This window comes from Coregonus clupeaformis, unplaced genomic scaffold, assembly GCF_020615455.1.
Source record: "Coregonus clupeaformis isolate EN_2021a unplaced genomic scaffold, ASM2061545v1 scaf0534, whole genome shotgun sequence".
In the NCBI taxonomy this organism is placed as follows: domain Eukaryota; kingdom Metazoa; phylum Chordata; class Actinopteri; order Salmoniformes; family Salmonidae; genus Coregonus; species Coregonus clupeaformis.
This window is the reverse complement of record NW_025533989.1, coordinates 110,141-130,269: the sequence shown is the minus strand read 5'-3', so window position 1 is coordinate 130,269 and position 20,129 is coordinate 110,141. Positions and strand designations below refer to the sequence as shown.

The following is a 20,129-nucleotide window of genomic DNA, read 5'->3' as shown; positions in this document are numbered from 1 at the left end:
GGACAGCTGATGAAACTGAGGAGTTTTTCTGTCTGTATTAAAGCCTTTTTATGGGGAAATACTCATTCTGATTGGCTGGTTCTGGCTCCCCAGTGGGTGGGCCTATGCCCTCCCAGGCCCACTCATGGCTGTGCCCCTGCCCAGTGATGTGAAATCCATAGATTAGGGCCTAATTTAATTTATTTCAATTGACTGATTTCCTTATATAAACTGTAACTCAGTAAAATCGTTGAAATTGTTGCATGTTGTGTTTATATTTGTGTTCAGTATTGTGGTGATGTGTCAGGTATTTATTTCTTATAGCTTTATTTTTCTCCCAATTACCCTTTGTTTTCTCCAGGATTTGAAACTAACTGCAAATAATGACGACTTCTACTTTGTGTTTGAAGATTTTCTGTATCAGGTGAGGGTGACAAATGTTCCCTCTTTAATTTCTCTCTCTCTCTCTCTCTCTCTCTCTCGCTCTCTCTCTTTCTCTCTCTCTCTCCCTCTCGCTCTCCCTCCCTCTCTATCGCTCTCTCTCCCCCCCTCCCTCTCTCTCTCTCTCTCTCTCTCTCTCTCTCTCTCCCCCCTCCCTCTCTCTCTCTCTCTCTCTCTCGCTCTCCCTCCCTCTCTCTCTCTCTCTCTCTCTCTCTCTCTCTCTCTCTCTCTCTCTCTCTCTCTCTCTCTCTCTCCCTGTCTCTCTCTCTCTCTCTCCCTGTCTCTCTCTCTCTCTCTCTCCCTGTATCTCTCCCACTCTACTCTCTCTCTGCCTCCCTCTTTCTCTCAATCAAACACTCAGCAGTAGTACTCCATACCATTACCATGTCTTTGTAGCACTAGACATGACTAAACACATACATACAGTAGCTGGAGTGTTATATGTAGGGGGTGTTAGAGCGTGTACATAGAGGGGAGGTAATGGTTGGAATAATAACATGAATACCACTAGACTAAACTACTCTCACTCCTACATACACAACCTTCCATTCTAACACATACAGTTTTAGAAAAAAGGGTTCTAAATGGGTTCTACGGCTGCCCCCACAGGAGAACCCTTTTTGGTTCCAGGTAGAACCCTTTTTGGTTCCAGGTAGAACCCTTTTTGGATTTCATGTAGAATCCTCTGAAAGGGTTCCACATGGAACCCAAAATAGTTCTACCTGGAACCAAAAGGGTTTTACCTGGAACCAAAAAGGGTTCTTCAAAGGGTTCTCCTATGGGGGCAGCCGAAGAACCCTTTTAAGTTCTAGATAACACATTTTTTTCTAAGTGTATAGTTACACACACAATTGTAGAGATGTATGATCTTATCTTATTTTTTTGGGATTGAGCGGTTGATTGAGCGGTCGTATAATTTTCTGAACATAATGCAACACAAGTGGGTCTAAGTAATTGAAATGTATTCCCAATCGGAAGAGAAGATAAGATTACCATCTAAAATTCCTCTCATGTTGTCGTCTGAAGAACCGAGCTGCCACTTGAGTTTCTTCTATTTTCCAAGTGATTTCTCCTCAGTATAGACTTTCTTCTCGAGTGAAACGAAACAACTCAAACAGAGTAATTTGCCACTGACCAAATATTAATATGAATGTGTATCAGGGAAGTGGAAGTGCAAATGTGTATGTGCGTGCGTGTTGTGTGTACTTTGTGTGTGCGTTTATGTGTGTGTGTGTGTGTGTGTGTGTGTGTGTGTGCGTGCGTGTTGTGTGTACTTTGTGTGTGCGTTTATGTGTGTGTGTGTTGTGACGTCACGAGAGGCTACACAGCTTTCAGCGGGATTGCTCAAGTAGTGCAAGGAGACAAGGTTCAAACAAAACAAGGATTTTATTATAGGTCTTGGGAAATTAACGAAAATATAACAAAATTCTGTTCTCTTGTGGCTCTTTAAGGGTTAACAGTTCAGGGATGTCTCTTCCACATCCAAAGTCATAATTCTCACTCGCTCAGATAACTTTTCCCCAGCCTTACTGTAGTCCACGTTGCAGCTAGTGGCCAACCCAGCAAAAAGTCCTTCCAAATGTCTCTCACGTATTTCCACAGGTGCATATATCCAAAGGTGAGTATTTCCCAAAGGTAAGTATCTCCAAATCCTTATATTCCTCATGGAAGTGGACGTGCAGCACTCTTGTCCTCCAGAGAGCCCAGGTTGGAGACTGTGTCTCTTCCCTTCCCAAACCTTCAGCTCATCAGCTCCTCATTTGTTTCAGCTGCGTGGGAAGATTGGCCATAGAGGGGTGGAGTTCCCGACCATACCAGCAGATGGAGCCATAGCTGTCTGGGTTTGCAGCCACCTCAGGGGGATGTAACGTCCCTCCAGGACACAGCCTCTCGTGACATCACACATCCCCCTCCTCGGGACCGACGTCCTCGTCGGGTAAAGGCAGCGAAGAAGGCATCACGCCGGGAGAGGGCGTCCGCATTGCCGTGGTGCTTCCCAGACTGCTCTCTCTTCAACTCCTCCAACTCTAGGACCAGGGACTCAGCCTCCTGTTGTCTCTCCTTGAGTTTCTTACTGAACGCATCAGCCTTGGTTTTAGCAGAGTTTAGCTTCTGTTGAGCAGCTTTCAGTTCCTTCTCTCTCTCTGCCTCCGCATTCTTCATCTTGTTCTCCAACACCTTGTACTTCTCCTCTGCCTTCTTCTGGACCTCCTTACTACTGCGCAGGGTCTCCTCACACTCCTCGATGGTCCTGCGCAGCCTCTCCAGCTCCTCCTGTTGCTTAGGGAAGGAGCTCTGTTGGAGTTTAGCCTGGAGGATATCTAACTCTTCTGTCTTCATGTCTAACTGTTGCTTTAACAAACGATACCTCTCAGCGGTCCCCTTCAGACCAGACAGTTCTTTGTCCAGATTCTGTAGCTCCGTCTCTGTGTCGGTCTGGGCACCTGCCATCCCTATCAGAGCCCGGGCGGGAGTGAGTAACTCGGAGGATTGCACCGGAGCCTTCCCAGGATGAGTCTTGCCTCTCCGTTTCCGAGGTACTCGGGTTATCCTCTCCTGAGACTCTCTCCAGAGTGGGTAAAAGGCTGGGCAGTCTCGTCCAATTAGGACAGGGACGGGGAGGGAATCAACCACGCCCGCCGTCGTGTGTATGGTTCCCCGTGTGCTGGTCATTGTAAGTTCAGTAATGGGGTATTCTCTGGTGTCCCCATGGACACAGGAAACTGGGAGGACTTTCCCCGGGGTCAGACACGTTGGGCCCACCAAATCCTTACGCACCAGGGTGGCCCGGCTACCAGAATCCAGTAAGGCCTCCACATCATGGTGATTCACAGTTACCGGGCAGGTGGGGGGTCGATCTGGGCCGCCATCTACGACTCCCAAGAGCGAGGCAAAACGGTGTGTGGGTGCTGAGCTGGAGGACTCCGCAGTGGGCATAGGTTCATCGGCTGGTTTCCCACACTGCCAGGAGATATGTCCCATCTCCCCACACCGGTAACACTGTCGAGTTTCCCCCCTCCTGGTGTACTCTTCTTGGACCCGCCTGGTTTCTGGCTCCCCCTGGAGCCGGGATAATTCCTGACGTGGCTGGGTTCGAGACCTTGGGGGTCCTTTGGACGGGTTCTTCCCATTTGTGGTGGGGCCGCACTCCTGGGGTCTTTTCGGGAAGCATTCAGCATCTCCGCTGTGGCCTGGTACTTTTCCACAGCTTCCACGGTCAGATCAGCCGTGGTCAAGGCCTGTTGACTGATGACCCGTTTTGCCTCATAAGGCAGGGCGCGTAGGTAACGATCCACCACAACGGCCTCCACCACCGCCGCTGCTGTATTCCTCTGCGGATCCAGCCATTTCCCTTGCGATTCGGACCAGTTCATGCATCTGCGCCCGAGGAGGTTGGTCTGGTTGGAAGGTCCAGCTGTGAAAGCGCTGGGCCATACCAAACTTTGTGAGTCCATATCTGCTGAGGATCTCAGACTTCAGGGCATCATAGTCAGTAACCTGGTCAGGGCCCAGGTCCCGGACAGCATTCAGCGATTCCCCGGTTAGCAAGGGGGGCTAACAGACCAACCCACTGTTGCTTGGGCCAGGCTTCCCTAGTGGCCGTGGCCTCAAATGCATGCAGGTATGCCTCAATGTCATCGGTAGCTCCCATCTTAGATATAAAGTCACTTGCCTTTATTGGGCGGGTATTTTGGACCACCCTCTGTCTCTGCAACTGCAACTCCTCTGCCTTCAGAAGGTTGGCTTTCTTTTGCTCCTCCAAGAGAGCCACGTTTGCTTGCATCTGGGCTTGCTGGCCAGCAACAAGGGCTTTCAATATGTCCTCCATTTCAGTCGGCGGGGAGCCTACGGCCAACTTGGAAAACTGGGTGATCAAACCTTCGGTATCCTCCTCTGACATGCACTATTAACGCTTGAGCGTGCCCGTATTCTCCACCATCTGTGACGTCACGAGAGGCTACACAGCTTTCAGCGGGATTGCTCAAGTAGTGCAAGGAGACAAGGTTCAAACAAAACAAGGATTTTATTATAGGTCTTGGGAAATTAACGAAAATATAACAAAATTCTGTTCTCTTGTGGCTCTTTAAGGGTTAACAGTTCAGGGATGTCTCTTCCACATCCAAAGTCATAATTCTCACTCGCTCAGATAACTTTTCCCCAGCCTTACTGTAGTCCACGTTGCAGCTAGTGGCCAACCCAGCAAAAAGTCCTTCCAAATGTCTCTCACGTATTTCCACAGGTGCATATATCCAAAGGTGAGTATTTCCCAAAGGTAAGTATCTCCAAATCCTTATATTCCTCATGGAAGTGGACGTGCAGCACTCTTGTCCTCCAGAGAGCCCAGGTTGGAGACTGTGTCTCTTCCCTTCCCAAACCTTCAGCTCATCAGCTCCTCATTTGTTTCAGCTGCGTGGGAAGATTGGCCATAGAGGGGTGGAGTTCCCGACCATACCAGCAGATGGAGCCATAGCTGTCTGGGTTTGCAGCCACCTCAGGGGGATGTAACGTCCCTCCAGGACACAGCCTCTCGTGACATCACAGTGTGTGTGTGTGTGTGTGTGTGTGCGTGCGTGTTGTGTGTACTTTGTGTGTGCGTTTATGTGTGTGTGTGTGTGTGAATTTCCATAGGTGCTGCTATGTGTTTTTGGAGACACTGCGGTCTTGGAGCACTTTAGCTATAACAGTGCCTACATTCAAGGTAAGTCATTCTTCCCTTGAGGAGGACGCATACTATCTGAACTAAGTGATCTGTAAGGGAAAATTCATACAAGGTCTTAACGTCATGATTGCTTCCTTGCAGGCAAGGTGGGAGGAGTTTGCTCTAGTTTATCCTCCAAATGGTGAGATAGCAGTCCTTAACCCCAAATCACTATATTATTCATATGTGGGTAACCCTTTTCACTTGTGCTCAATCATAAATTGATAATCATGATTTTCAATGTATCCTCCATATAGGTGTCATCCCAGTCCATAGTTTCTCAATGTATGGTACGTGTGGTTTCTACCTTCTATATCATACCAGCTGAATTCAAAACCAGGAAATAGGCCTCACTCTGTAATGTTTGCACGAACAATGTCATGACACCCGTTGTATGTAGATCCAGTGCTGAGGTGTTACTGTGTGTCTGTGTCCTGCAGTGGCCCCTCTGTGCTTCCTGTACAACGAGCCCTCCAAGCTGTACAGTGGGGACAGGGAGAGGAACGTACGCTACTTCTTCAGGCTGCACTCCTCCTCCACGAGAGAGACAGAGAGAGACAGAGAGAGAGAGAGAGAGAGAGAGAGAGAGAGAGAGAGAGAGAGAGAGAGAGAGAGAGAGAGAGAGAGAGAGAGAGAGAGAGAGAGAGAGAGAGAGAGAGAGAGAGAGAGAGAGAGAGAGAGAGAGAGAGAGAGAGAGAGAGAGAGAGAGAGAGAGAGAGAGAGAGAGAGAGAGAGAGAGAGAGAGAGAGAGAGAGAGAGAGAGAGAGAGAGAGAGAGAGAGAGAGAGAGAGAGAGAGAGAGAGAGAGAGAGAGTTCTGTCTCTTCTCTGTTCATATTTGTGTTTCTATGGACAGTACCACCAAAAAAGTGTTAAACAAATTTTATATTTGAGATTCTTCAAATAGCCACCCTTTGCCTTGATGACAGCTTTGCACACTCTTGGCATTCTCTCAACCAGCTTCATGAGGTAGTCACCTGGAATGCATTTAAATTAACAGGTGTGCCTTCTTAAAAGTTAATTTATGGAATTTCTTTCCTTAATGCGTTTGAGCCAATCAGTTGTGTTGTGACCAGGTAGGTGTGGTATACAGAAGATAGCCCTATTTGGTAAAGGACCAAGTCCATATTATGGCAAGAACAGCTCAAATAAGCATAGAGAAACGACAGTCCATCATTACTTTAAGACATGAAGGTCAGTCAATACGGAACATTTCTAGAACTTTGAAAGTTTCTTCAAGTGCAGTTGCAAAAACCATCAAGCGCTATGATGAAACTGGCTCTCATGAGGACCGCCACAGGAATGGAAGACCCAGAGTTACCTTTGCTACAGAGGATAAGTTCATTAGAGTTACCAGGCTCAGAAATTGCAGCCCAAATAAATGCTTCACAGAGTTCAAGTAACAGACATATCTCAACATCAACTGTTCAGAGGGGAATGTGTGAATCAGGCCTTCATGGACGAATTGCTGCAAAGAAACCACTACTAAAGGACACCAATAATAATAAGAGACCTGCTTGGGCCAAGAAACACGAGCAATGGACATTAGACCAGTGGAAATGTGTCCTTTTGGAGATTGTTGGTTCCAACCACTGTGTCTTTGTGAGACGTGGTGTGGGTGAACGTATGATCTCCACATGTGTATTTCCCACCGTAAAGCATGGAGGAGGAGGTGTTATGGTGTGGGGGTGCTTTGCTGGTGACACCGTCTGTTATTTATTTAGAATTCAAGGCACACTTAACCAGCATGGCTACTACAGCGATACGCCATCCCATCTGGTTTGGGCTTAGTGGGACTATCATTTGTTTTTCAACAGGACAATGACCAAACACACCTCCGGGCTGTGTAAGGGCTATTTTACCATGAAGGAGAGTGACGGAGTGCTGCATCAGATGACCTGGCCTTCACAATCCCCCGACCTCAACCCAATTCAGATGGTTTGGGATGAGTCGGACCGCAGAGTGAAGGAAAAGCAGCCAAAAAGTGCTCAGCATATGTGGGAACTCCTTCAAGACTGTTGGAAAAGCATTCCAGGTGAAGCTGGTTGAGAGAATGCCAAGAGTGTGCAAAGCTGTCATCAAGGCAAAGGGTGGCTACTTTGAAGAAACTCAAATATAAAATATATTTTGATTTGTTTAACACTTTATTTGTATTCACTAAAGTATGTTGTCTTGGTGGTTAAGTGTTTGGTTAACAGTTTAGTATGGTTGTGTTTCTGTGTGTCTCTCTCTGTTTGTGTGTGTGTGTGTGTGTGTGTGTGTTTAACTAAACAAACATTTCACCAACTGGGGACGTTTTGTTAGTCCCCACAAGGTCAAATGCTATTTCTATGGGGTTAAGGTTAGAATTAGTGTTAGGGTTAGATTTACGTTAAGGGGTAGGAGTTAGGAGCTAGGGTTAGGGTTAAGATTTTTGGGTTAAGGTAAGGGTAAGAGTATGGGTTAGGGTTAGGGTTAGGGAAAAAATTTTTTTGAATGGGACTGAATTGTGTGTCCCCACAAGGATAGCTGTACTTGTTTGTGTACAGTATATGTACATGTCTTCACATTACTAATGTTATTCCCTAGGGTGTATATGAGGGCTTAGTGTCATTACTAATGTTATTCCCTAGGGTGTATATGAGGGCTTAGTGTCATTACTAATGTTATTCCCTAGGGTGTATATGAGGGCTTAGTGTCATTACTAATGTTATTCCCTAGGGTGTATATGAGGGTGGTGTCATTACTAATGTTATTCCCTAGGGTGTATATGAGGGCTTAGTGTCATTACTAATGTTATTCCCTAGGGTGTATATGAGGGCTTAGTGTCATTACTAATGTTATTCCCTAGGGTGTATATGAGGGTGTAGTGTCATTACTAATGTTATTTCCTAGGGTGTATATGAGGGTGTAGTGTCATTACTAATGTTATTCCCTAGGGTGTATATGAGGGTGTAGTGTCATTACTAATGTTATTCCCTAGGGTGTATATGAGGGTGTAGTGTCATTACTAATGTTATTCCCTAGGGTGTATATGAGGGTGTAGTGTCATTACTAATGTTATTCCCTAGGGTGTATATGAGGGTGTAGTGTCATTACTAATGTTATTCCCTAGGGTGTATATGAGGGTGTAGTGTCTCTGTGCCTCCAGTGTGAGAGGCTGCTACAGGTCTTCTACGGGAGATAGACGCTGAGCCGTGAGTACACGCACGCACGCACGCACACACACACACACACACACACACACACACACACACACACACACACACACACACACACACACACACACACACACACACACACACACACACACACACACACACACACACACACACATACACACACACACACACACCACACACACCAACCCAACCTTCACACAACTCTGTCGAAATGAGTGGCAGTATTCCAAGCAATGCCTCCATCTAGTGGCCAACTACTGCAAACACGTTATTTTGTGGCTTTGGAAATTAATGTGGCTTCATATAAAATTGAATTTTATTTGTCACATGCTTCGTAAATAACATGATTAGACTAACAGTGAAATGCTTACTTACGGGACCTTTTTCAATAACGCAGAGATAAAGATCAAAAATACATTTTGACGAGGTCAAAAAACGTGGCAATAATAGAATGGTCAGTTTGCATTCGAAGCGGCAAGTGACGGGAAAAACACACCTCTGAAAGCAGTTGATGGCCATTGTTAAAAGAGGAGGAGCACAGAGCTTTCTAGGGTTACTACACTTATTGCTCAATTCCCAAAAATGTGTGAACTGCATCATTTTAGAATAGGAGTTTTTAGCTGCTGCATGGTTTATGCGCGTTAGCGCTAACCAATGGCGTCTACGGGGTTGAATGCATAGGGGAGACCGGGGCGAAATGTAACACGTAGGCTTACATTATATTCACAGTATGATCCTTGTCTGAGTGCCAGGGAAGTTTTTTTGGGGGACGTTCAAGTCATCAATATGTTGCCAACTGGCAACAAGATAATCTTTAAAGTTTGCGATCTAGCTCATGATTGGCCCAAATGGGGTAAATGCAGATGAGCAACCCTCAGCCTATTTATAGCCACTATAAAGCATCAGTTGGGCTAACGATGATGCTTATTGCTGAATAGCACACCTGCCTGATAATATGGACCAACATGTTATTGGGCTCATTTCTGGAGGGGGAAATTTATATTTTAGATGTCAGCATCATTGTATTTTTATTCATTTTGGAGTAGAATGTCCTTTTAAAATGTCACCAGAATTGACCTTTTCACAGTCACTAGCCGCAAAGAAATTGTAGGTCCCTCAGCGACCTATAGCATGCTGTGATATGTACTTTTGTCAGTACAGTGCCTTCAGAAAGTATTCAAACCCCTTTACTTTTTACACATTTTATTGTGTTACAGCCTGAATTCAAAATGGATTAAATTTAGATTTTTTTTGTCCCTGGCTTACACACAATACCCCATAATGTCAAAGTGGAATTATGTTTTTTACAAATTAATTACAAAAAATTAAAAGCTGAAATGACTTGAGTCAATAAGTACTCAACCCCTTTGTTATGGCAAGCCTAAATAAGTTCAGGAGTAAACATTTGCTTAACAAGTCACATAATAAGTTGCATGGACTCACTCTGTCTACAATAATAGTGTTTAACATGATTTGTGAATGAATACCTCATCTCTGTACACCACACATACAATTATCTGTAATGTCCCTCAGTCGAGCAGGGAATTTCAAACACAGATTCAACCACAAAGACCAGGGAGGTTTTCCAATGCCTCACAAAAAAAGGGCACCTATTGGTAGATGAGTAAAAATAAAAATAAAAGCAGACATTGAATATCCCTTTGAGCATGGTGAAGTTATTAATTACGCTTTGGATGGTGTATGAATACACCCAGTCACTACAAAGATACAGGCGTCCTTCCTAACTCAGTTGCCGGAGACAAAGGAAACTGCTCAGGGATTTCACCATGAGGCTAATGGTGACTTTAAAACAGTTACAGACTTTAATGGCTGTGATAGGAGAAAACTGAGGGTGGATCAACAACATTGTAGTTACTCCACAATACTAAACAAATTGACAGAGTGAAAGAAGGAAGCCTGTACAGAATAAAAATATTCCAAAACATGCATTATGTTTGCAAATAAATGTGGCAAAGCAATTAACTTTTTGTCCTGAATGCAAAGTGTTATGTTTGGGGCAAATCCAATAGACCACATTACTGAGTACCACTCTCCATATTTTCAAGTGTAGTGGTGGTTGCGTCATGTTATGGGTATGCTTGTAATCGTTAAGGACTGGGGAGTTTTTCAGGATAAAAAAGACACGAAATGGAGCAAAGCACAGGCAAACTCCTAGTGGAAAACCTTGTTCAGTCTGGGAGATAAATTCACCGTTCAGCAGGACAATAAACTAAAACACAAGGCCAAATCTACACTGGAGTTGCTTACCAAGAAGACAGAGAATGTTCCTTTGAGTGGCCAAATTACATTTTTGACTTAAATCTACATGAAAATCTATGGTAAGACCTGAAAATGGTTGTCTAGCAATGATCAACAACCAATTTGACAGAGCTGGAATAATTTTGAAAAGAATAATGGGCAAATGTTGCACAATCCAAGTGTGGAAAGCTCTTAGAGACTTACCCAGAAAGACTCACAGCTGTAATCGCTGCCAAAGGTGCTTCTACAATGTATGGACTCAGGGGTGTGAATACACAATAAATTAGCAAACATAAAAAAATTTTTTTATGGGGTATTAATGTGTAGATGGGTAATTTTTAAAATATTTAATCCATTTTGAATTCAACAAAATTTGGAATAAGTCCAGGGGTGTGAATACTTTCTGAAGGCACTGTATATACTGTTAAGGCTAGTATATTATATAACATCAGGGCCATCTGGGCAAGTGGCTTTGTGAGTATTCACTCTTGAGAGTTTTCCTTACGTCAGCCTCGGAGAGTGAAAGCACATGGTTGTCCAGAACAGCGAGAGTCCTCCTGGTTAGTTCAGTGTTGTCTGCCTTGAAGCATAAAATGTATTATGCTTGTCTGGGAGCGAGGCCTTGATGGACATCACACGGCTGGATTTGCCTTTGTAGTCCATAATAGCCGGTAATCCTTGCCACATGCGCCGCACGTCTTAGTTGTCGTACTCTGATTCCAGTTTTTTGCATCCCTAATGGATTTTCAGAGCTCGCACCTGCTTGCCTTGTACACATCCATGTCAACGGTGATGAATGCTGCAGTACGGGCCGTCAGCATGGATCTCACTGTTAATCCATGGTTTTTGGTTGGGGTATGTCCGGATTGTTATTGTAGGTTCAACAACATCAACACATTTCCTGATGAAACCTGTGACTGATGATGTCTAATCCATTCATGTCAATGGATGAGTCCTGGGTGGATGAGTCTTTGAACATATTCCAATCAATACCATCAAAGCAATCCTGCAGCATTGAGTCCGCCTCCTCCATCCAGCACCTCACTATTCTCTCTGTTGATTGGTCCTCTTGAGTAGCTGTTTGTAGGCGTGGAGTAGGAACAGAGATACGTGATCTGATTGGCCGAAGTGGGGGCGGAGGATGGCTTTTTACGCGTTGCGGATGTTTATGTATACATGGTCTAGTATGCGTTGCTCTCGCGTGGGACAGGAGACATGCTTATGATATTTTGGAAGGACTCGTTTTAGGTTTGCCTAGATTAAATATCTTGATATGATAAAGACTGCTTCTGGATGAGAGGATTCTTGCTGGCTAATTTTCTCATACAGTTCGCTGAGTACCACTCAGTGTTGTGGTGTTGGCTTGTGGCGGTATGTAAACATCGGTGGTGATAACAGACGTCAATCCCCTCGGCAGATAGTAGGGCCAGCATTTTAGCATCAGAAACTCCAGATTGGGTGAACAGGAGCTTGAGATGACTTCCACATCATCACACCAAGAAGAGGAAGCTCCTCCCCCTAACTCTTGCCATAGGCCGCTGTTCGATCCATGAGAAAAATTGAGAACCCATCTGGTTGAATAGCAGTGTTCGTTGTAGTTTCCGTCAGCCGTGTTTACTTGAAGACAAAAACACAGCATTCCTTGACGTCTCGTTGTGATGTTAGCCACACTCTGAGTTCATCCACTTTATTATCCTGTGATCGGACATTAGCCAGAATAATACCAGGAAGAGAAGGATGTGTTGCCCGACGTTTCAGCTTCGCTCAGAGGCCCCTTTTTCTTTCTCTTCTTCGCCGGCGCTTGCTTCGGTCGTCTCGATCGTGTGATCCCATAACAGTTAAGCACGTTGTAAAGGGGGCGCTTGCTTCGGTCGTCTCGATCGCGTGATCCCATAACAGTTAAGCCCGTTGTAAAGGGGGCGCTTGCTTCGGTCGTCTCGATCGTGTGATCCCATAACAGTTAAGCCCGTTGTAAAGGGGGCGCTTGCTTCGGTCGTCTCGATCGTGTGATCCCATAACAGTTAAGCCCGTTGTAAAGGGGGCGCTTGCTTCGGTCGTCTCGATCGTGTGATCCCATAACAGTTAAGTCCGTTGTACAGGGGACAAAGGAACAAATGTATTTCAGATCTGGTAGGTTGAAAGATACATTTGTTGCTTCCGATCTAATGTCCAGAAGAGTTTGGTGGTTGTAGGAAATTCTAACAAAAGTGTCTTAACGCAGAAATGCACATAAAATAGAAAAGTAAAGAGGGAGCCTGCTTCATACCTTTAAATATATATGAATAGAATTGATTGTCTTTCATTCAGAAGATGATACATGAAAGCACGATGCAACAGTCTCTAACTCTTGTGTGGTTGTGAACGTACCCTCAGGTTGCGTATTGCCTTCAAGTGGATGGTGAGGGCGTTTTCTGGGTACCTCTCCACTGACCAGCTCCTTCTGCTGTGGGACCGAATCCTGGGTTACGATTCACTGGAGATAGCTGCAGGTATGGCAGCCCTCACGTGATACTAGTGATAATAGAGATATGTAATCACGTATTAATAACACAATACACTTTGTGACAGTGCATTCTAGTATTAAAAGTTAGTTCACTAGTTGCTACATAATTATTTAGATGTGTGTTATATTGTATTATCAAAGGGCTGCACTGATGCTTAAGTGTAGTGAGGGCATTTCCCCCTCTCTCCTCTCCCCCTCTCTCCTCTCCCCCTTTCTCCTCTCCCCCTCTCTGGCCTCAGCTGAGGTGAGTGTGCCGTTCACTGAGGGGGAGAGAGGGGGTGGGTGACTCTCTGGTTCCAGCTCGGTCCCCTCACCCCCCCCTCTCTCTCTCTCGCACACGAGTGTACACACACACACACATACAAACTGGCCTCCACTCTGGCCCGGGGTGACTGAAATAGCTCCGGACTCCCAACTAGCACCAGTAACCCAGTCTTCTGCATGCACATGCCCTAAAAACGCTGAGTGGTCATTTCAAACCCCCTGCCGCCCACCCTACCCCCTTACTAGACCCGAAACGCTCACGGGTCTGTACACAGGTTGTGTGTGTGTGTGTGTGTGTGTGTGTGTGTGTGTGTGTGTGTGTGTGTGTGTGTGTGTGTGTGTGTGTGTGTGTGTGTGTGTGTGTGTGTGTGTGTGTGTGTGTGTGTGTGTGTGTGTGTGTGAGTGAGTGAGTGAGAGAGACCATTAAGTCTTGTTAAATGACTTTTTATTTAATTTTTTACAGATGACACAAGAACATATGTATTGAGCATTAATAAGATCACGATCTGTACCAACTATGAACCCACTTAAGACAGACCTTACACTGTTTCCCCAGAGCATTTGACTGACAGCCATAATAAACCTTAAACCAGGTGAACCTCCCACTGTCCCCTCTTGCCTCCCTCCTCCAGAATGTGACACACAGGCATCAGGTTGACCTGATGCTAAGATGCTGGCCCGCAGTATTTGCTTGCTCATTTACCACCTGATCCACTGGAGAAGGTATCATAACATGGCTTCTTATTTTTAGAGTCAGAGCCGAGGGCCTGAAATATTAGACCCTTTCTGTAAATCCCAAAAGGCCCGGGCGGGGGAACGGCATATTCCCTGCATGAAGCATGCCAGGGCAATCTGCAGCTCAATAGTGTTTTTTAAAATGTGGAACTTTCTTTACATGCACTGGTTGGTTTGTGTGAGTCTGCTGTTGGTCAGAGATTGTGTGTTGGTGTTTTGACAAAATGGCCGCTGACTGATGTAAATGTTCTCTTTGACGACCACCCTCACCACAGGCTGTCCTCGCCGACCTTTCAACTCGGAAGGTCATGCCCCTCATCCAGATCTTCCTGTTCGCCACCTGTCACCTGAAGATCTTTTTGTGTGTGCGTGCGTGTGTGCGTGCGAGAGAGAGATGTGTTTGTGCGCACCGGAGGGGACGTGAAAAATTGCCTGTTTCCATGCCAACGCCAGCGATTGTCCGTCAGTCAGAGATGCCAACCACAGCGTTTATGGAGTATGAAAAGGCACAAAAAATGACCTCTGAAACCGTGTATATTCATCCCGCCCTTTCCTTTGACTGGGTCAAAGCTGCATGTCCTCTGCATTCACGCTACATAAATAGCTATCAACATGTATCATATTATTAGATATATTATACATTATGTAAGTATAGCCCTCAGATAAGCTAAGCAGACCTAACCTCCTTAAGCTATGCCCTTTAAGTAAGATGATACATACAGTATGCCACATTCTTGGAACCAGCTTGAAGAGTCAAATGAAAGCTGGATTGCATGGAACAGTGTTGTATTGGGTTGTAATTGGCATTGTGAGAGAGGACAGTGGTAGCTATCTACAGTGTGACCATTGATAAGTGTTCATGAAACACTGATAAGTGTTTGAATGGGCTCTTAAAAATCTTATTTTAGTGAAGCGCACCCTGCAATAATAATCCTGTGTTAGGAGCGGATTGGAAGCTGCCGTGTGCCGGTTTCCTCAAACAAATTATCTCAGTTAATTATCTAGGTCGTAATTAATCATTATTAAAATAATATTATAATGTTAGTTTTTAATATGCCAGATATTATAATGAGAAATGACTTGTATTTATACGCATTACAATACTACCAAGTTTTTCTCAGTATTGTTTTATATATATTAAAAAAAATCTGTAAACATTTTTTTTACGGATTTCCTGAATTATTGCATTCACATTTTAGATTTAAGCAGTAAGGCCCAAGGGGGTGTGGTATATGGCCAATATACCATGGCTAAGGGCTGTTCTTATGCACGACACAATGCTAGATACAGACCTTAGCCGTGGTATATTGGTCATATATCACAAACCCCCGAGGAGCCTTATTGCTATTATAAACTGGTTACCAACGTAATTAGAGCAGTAAAAATAAATGCTTTCGCATACCCATTGTATACGGTCTGATATACCATGGCTTTCAGCCAATCAGCATTCAGGGCTTGAACCACCCAGTTTACAATTGTATTTGTCTCATCTTACTATTTGATCCCATAACCTGTTTCCTTCAGTTTTATACCCATTGTCAAATGCATCTGCCCAGATTACTTAACCCTCCTGTTATGTTGTGGGTCAATTTGACCCGTTTCCACTTTTGCGTTGTCTAAAATACTAGTTAACCACTCTTTTTCGCCATGAAATTACATGACTTTTCCTCATTTAGGGTCATGAACCTAACTGCAAAATGTGGACACACTGATGTGTTGTGGAATGTCTGTGTACATTTTGTATACAAACATGATGTTGTGGGTCATTTTGACCCGGAGGCTTTCATGTGTATATATATTTGCACAGGTGCAAAACAAAAAAGTGTCTTTGATGTATTTTGTTTTGACTGGTCCTGGTTGCACTTTTAGAATTGTGTTTGGGTTAAAAAGGGCTTTCCCAAGCTTCTCCTCAGTGTGAGAGCAGCAGGTCCCTGACACAGACACTCAAAAATGAGCTCCAAAAGATTTTCAATCAATGAAGTCTTATCACAAATTCTGGACTGTGACAGTGAAAAAGAAGAAGAGGTTTCAGAGACAGAGGATATTTCAGAGATAGAGGACAATGCTGTTGATGATCCAGATTTTGTCTTCATTGAAGAGGATTCAGAGGAGGAGTCTGCCGTACCATCCCCTACATCAGATGAGAGACAGAGCATGCAACAAGCATCATCAAGAGAAGAGAAGACATGGAAGTCTAAAGATGGTCATATTGAATGGTCACCGTCACCACAACGAGGTCAAGGTAGACTCTCAGCTTCCAATGTAATAAAAATGGTTCCAGGACCTACACGATTTGCTGTCACTCGAGTCCATGACATACAATCAGCTTTTGAGCTCTTTTTACCCCAAGCAATAGAGAAGATTGTTCTGGACATGACCAACTTGGAGGGGAGCCGTGTGTTTCAAGAGAACTGGAAGCCACTGGATCGGATTGACTTGCATGCATACATTGGATTGCTCATATTAGCTGGAGTCTACCGGTCAAACGGAGAAGCAACGGCCAGCCTGTGGAATGAAGAGAATGGAAGGCCAATATTTCGGGCAACAATGTCTCTACAAGAATTCCACATAATTTCTCGGGTGATTCGCTTTGATAACCGTGATACCAGACCGGGTCGACGTGAAAGAGACAAACTAGCTGCAATCAGAGATGTATGGGATAAATGGGTGGAAATTCTACCGTTACTGTACAATCCCAGTCCTCATGTTACAGTTGATGAACGCCTTGTTCCATTCAGAGGACGTTGTCCCTTCAGACAGTATATGCCAAACAAGCCTGCAAAATATGGCATCAAAATATGGGCAGCATGTGATGCCACATCAAGCTATGCATGGAATATGCAAGTTTACACTGGGAAGCCACCCGGGCGGAGTGCCTGAGAAAAACCAGGGGATGCGGGTGGTGCTGGACATGAGTGAAGGGCTGCAAGGTCATAACATCACGTGTGACAACTTCTTCACATCCTACCGCCTTGGTGTTGAACTACAGAAGAGAAAGCTGACCATGGTTGGAACAATCAGAAAAAACAAACCTGAACTTCCCAGTGAGCTTCTGAAAATGCAGGGCAGAACTGTGCATTCCTCTAAATTTGCTTTCTCTGAAAATGCAACTGTTGTTTCATACTGCCCAAAGAAGAACAAGAATGTTCTTGTAATGAGCACAATGCACAAAGATGCATCGCTGAGTGCAAGAGAGGACATCAAGCCACAAATAATACTGGACTACAATTCCACCAAAGGAGGAGTTGACAATTTGGATAAAGTCACAGCAACATATAGTTGTCAGCGCATGACTGCCCGCTGGCCTTTGGTGATTTTCTACAACATTGTGGATGTGTCTGCTTACAATGCCTATGTCCTGTGGACTGAAATCAACCAGCAATGGAATGGTGGCAAATTGTACCGACGCCTCGGCTTTTCCTAGAGGAGCTCGGCAAAGCTCTCATCACTCCCAAGATCCAGAGGAGAGTCCGGCCTCCTCGGCCGACAGCAGCTGCATCTGCCGTCCAGAAAATTCAAGCTGGACCATCAACACATGCCTCCAATCAACCAGAAATGGATCCAGTGGATACAGGCAGTGGCAAGAAACGGAAAAGATGCCAGCTCTGCCCCCTCGACAAGACAGTAAAACAAGCACCACTTGTGTAGAATGCAATAAATACATCTGCAGAAAGCACACACACACATTGTGTTCAACATGTAGAGAGAAAGACTGAAGGGATAATATGGACCAATAGGGGGAAAAAAACCTACTTGGGGAAACTGAAAAATCTTGTTTGTGAGAAAGGAAATATGTTTAACAAATAGTTCTTAAATATTGTTTAAAAAAAATAAAAAGTATTGTATTTCTTCTTTCTGAAATGTCTGATAAGACAAAATAAAGTTGTTTCTGTTTTTACTTAATTCTTTGACTGTCTTGAGTGTGTTTAAACTGTGCGGGTCAATTTGACCCGTAACATAATGGATGTCATTTTTTTCCAGCAAAGCACAAGGGTTAAGTTTCTTTCTATGTCAATGATATCAATGTCTCTGAGTTAAGGGGACGTCAATCAATCATAACATGTTTTATTTTTGTTTTTCAATTAAAATACAATGAGAACGACTGTATAATTACTAGTTTTTATCTTCAGTTTGACTTCACCTCTGTAGAATAGCTTAATACCTTGACAAACTCATTATTCCATCGCCCTTCACTAAGATGTAACATATGGTGCCTGGATCTCTGTTTGGCAGCCTCCTTCCATTCTGCCAAAGCAGCAGCATGAATGCTCCGTCGTCCAACATAATTAAATGTCAGTCTTCTTATTGGATAGGGTAAATATTTGGATGTGGTGTACTGTACTTTGGCCGCTCACCAGAGCATTGAGCCCGAGGAGTCAGTAGGCAGAATCAGTAATTGACAGGTAGCAGCACTGAGCGACTACACGATCCGCCCCCAGCACACCCTGGCGTCTGCTCTGCCTTGGTATTGGCTGCCTTCCCCACATCCATTCTGGACGCTCCTATCCAATTATGTCGCTCCTTTTTTTTACTGCCCTCCTTCTCTCCCTCCTTCTCTCCCTCCTTCTCTTCCTCCTTCTCTCCCTCCTTCTCTCCCTCCTTCTCTCCCTCTCTCATGCTGGTCATGCCTGCTACATCTGCTCCACGTTTACCCAGACTCCCACGGCCTTTCCTGCTTATGCAAGCGTGGTCCAGTTGATAGTAATGATACAGATATGGGAATAGTGGGCCAAATGTATTCATTTCAGTGTCAAACAAGCAGAGGGGCGGACTAGGACCAGAAATCGGCCCTGGCATTTCTATCACACCAGACCATTTTTTTCCCTTGAGGCCCCAATAATTAGCCAGATCATTTTGCCCTAAACAAAACAAGTTAGACAGGCCCACTGGGCTAACAATGAATCAGCCTATCTGGCATTTGCCCGAAATGCCAGATAGCCAGTCCGCCCCTGAAGAAACATCCAATAAAGCGTTTGCATTTTTTTTAGGCTATAACATGAAAATGTAGCCTATAACTTGCCACTGTTCGAATTTACAGAAGGCTATATACATATGAGTCATTACTATTAGTCTAATAAAATGTATAGCCTAAATGGGGACCCATTGAGATAACATATTAGGCTACTGTAGCCTGGTTAATAATTTTCTTTAGACCATGAATGCAGACTTCCCACTGGGCACACACTCGTTTAATCAACGTTGTTTCCATGTCATTTCAACGTGGAATAGACGTTGAATTGACGTCTGTGCCCAGTGGATTTATGGGCTACTGCATTAAAATCGGTCTCCTAATTTCATTTTTTTTTGTATTATTAATATTAAATGTGCAGTCATCTGACAACTAAAACTAAAGCCTAATAGCCTATTATTTTATTTCGTTGCTTATAGGTTACATTACCCTCCTGTGGGTTAGGGTTGTTACTAACCTGATTTAGTGTATCTACCAACTATCTATTAGCATCAGGTGTGCTAGATTAGGGGTTGGAGTGAAAATGTACAGGATGACTCAACGGAAACAATGTTAGAGAGCCCTGGCCTATAGAAATGCTGGCCATGCACGTATGTCTGATCAATAAAGGAATGAGACGCTTTTCCCCGGCGCCACGCGTGTTAAAAAGTGGCAAAGGGGGTGTCTCGATTAACCAATCACACTCTGCCATGTTGGACAGTCTGGCCAATGACAGCGCTCTGCAAGGAGGAAACCGTGGATGATAGGTGTCGCACGATGGGGAGGAAAACAAAAAAGTGAAGTGGCGAATGGACCGCATCACAATGGCGAGAAAACACCCCCGAAGTTTTGGAGAATTCCTTTGCTTTGAAGGCAGTTGAACATAGCGACAAGCCCCGGGGGGAACGTGAGTCGTTAAAGGAAATGCCAGTGTCTGCGGCGTGGGCTTCCACAGTGTTCAGAACACGACACATTGTAGCCGCCACATCCCCCCCACTGCAGTCAAACGAAGGACAAATTGTTACTATGTAGCCTAGCATATCATCCCCGCGTAAAAAAAACCTCCTCCACACATCAGGGAGAGAATAGGCTAGTTCGTTTTGCATTGGCCGGTGCCCCGGGTGAACGGAATTTGAGTATTT

The 20,129-nt window shown here is 44.6% G+C and overlaps 1 pseudogene; it reads left to right on the top strand.

Annotated features, from left to right (window-relative positions):
* LOC121559003 overlaps window positions 1-13,046 on the top strand; it is a 36,077-nt pseudogene extending 23,031 nt beyond the window's left edge.
* Window positions 13,047-20,129: the final 7,083 nt, after the last annotated feature.